General features: G+C 29.6%; 1 protein-coding gene across 1 annotated transcript in view; it reads right to left on the reverse strand.

The window, feature by feature from the left end:
* LOC106476125 (SNF-related serine/threonine-protein kinase-like) overlaps positions 1-1,447 on the reverse strand; it is a gene marked incomplete at its 5' end in the record, with an annotated part of 19,444 nt that overhangs the window by 17,156 nt on the left and 841 nt on the right. The gene's annotated exons all lie outside the window — the stretch shown is intronic.

Genomic DNA, 1,447 nt, shown 5'->3' on the forward strand with positions numbered 1-1,447 from the left:
ATACGAGGATAGTCCTTATTTTTGAATGTGGTCCTACATGTATACTAGGATAGTCCACATTTTTGAATGTGGTTCTACATGTATACTAGGATAGTCCACATTTTTGAATGTGGTTCTACATGTATACTAGGATAGTCCACATTTTTGAATGTGGTTCTACATGTATACTAGGATAGTCCACATTTTTGAATGTGGTTCTACATGTATACTAGGATAGTCCACATTTTTGAATGTGGTTCTACAATGAATGTGGTCAAAAAGAACATAACAGACTTCTTCAGATGCTATGAAATTCCATTTGCATTATTATGCTGAGTTTTGGGAGTTCAGAGAGGGCTACAGGGAGGTACTATAGGAAGTTCAACACTTGAATGTGGTAAATGCCAAAGTTGAAAGGAGTATGGCCCTTATGAGGAGTATAATGCTATGATAACAAAAACCAGAAACAATTCAAGTTGTGCAAGATCACAGATGAAACTTTCTAGTAATGTAACAAGAAACAATAATAATGTAACTAACCACAACAGAATCATATAATTATGTAATTATACTACTGTATATGCAATAAAATAATAATATACTTTAAAGAAATCCTTTATAATACATAAATATGTTTTTATAGTACATATGGTACCAGTCTAGAACTTCAACCTCATTGAGCAACCTCGAAATATGGTACTAAATGGATAAGTTTGACATCTAGTGTTTTATTAAAATTAGGGTGTGAGAACTTTAGATTTTTTAACCTCTAAATAAGGACCTACTTAATGTATACAAAGAATACTTACATTTAAGTTACAAATAAGGACCACCCTAATGTGTACAAAGAATACACACATTTAAGTTATAAATAAGGACCACCCTAATGTATACAAAGAATACTCACATTTAAGTTATAAATAAGGACTACCCTAATGTATACAAAGAATATTCACATTTAAGTTACAAATAAGGACCACCCTAATGTATACAAAGAATACTTACATTAAAGTTATAAATAAGGACCACCCTAATGTATACAAAGAATACTCACATTTAAATTACAAATAAGGACCACCCTAATGTATACAAAGAATACCTACATTTAAGTTACAAATAAGGACCACCCTAATGTATACAAAGAATACTCACATCTAAGTTACAAATAAGGACCACTCTAATGTATACAAAGAATACACACATTTAAGTTACAAATAAGGACCACCCTAATGTATACAAAGAATACTTACATTTAAGTTACAAATAAGGACCACCCTAATGTATACAAAGAATACTTACATTTAAGTTACAAATAAGGACCACCCTAATGTATACAAAGAATACTTACAGAATACTTTAAATCATTAGATTATGTATCCAGAAAATACAATTATATTGCTGTAGATGAAAGCCTATAAAATAACAAGTTAGGTTATATATATATATATATATATATATATATAATAAA

Source organism: Limulus polyphemus, unplaced genomic scaffold (genome assembly GCF_000517525.1).
Source record: "Limulus polyphemus unplaced genomic scaffold, Limulus_polyphemus-2.1.2 Scaffold9868, whole genome shotgun sequence".
Classification (NCBI taxonomy): Eukaryota; Metazoa; Arthropoda; class Merostomata; order Xiphosura; family Limulidae; genus Limulus; species Limulus polyphemus.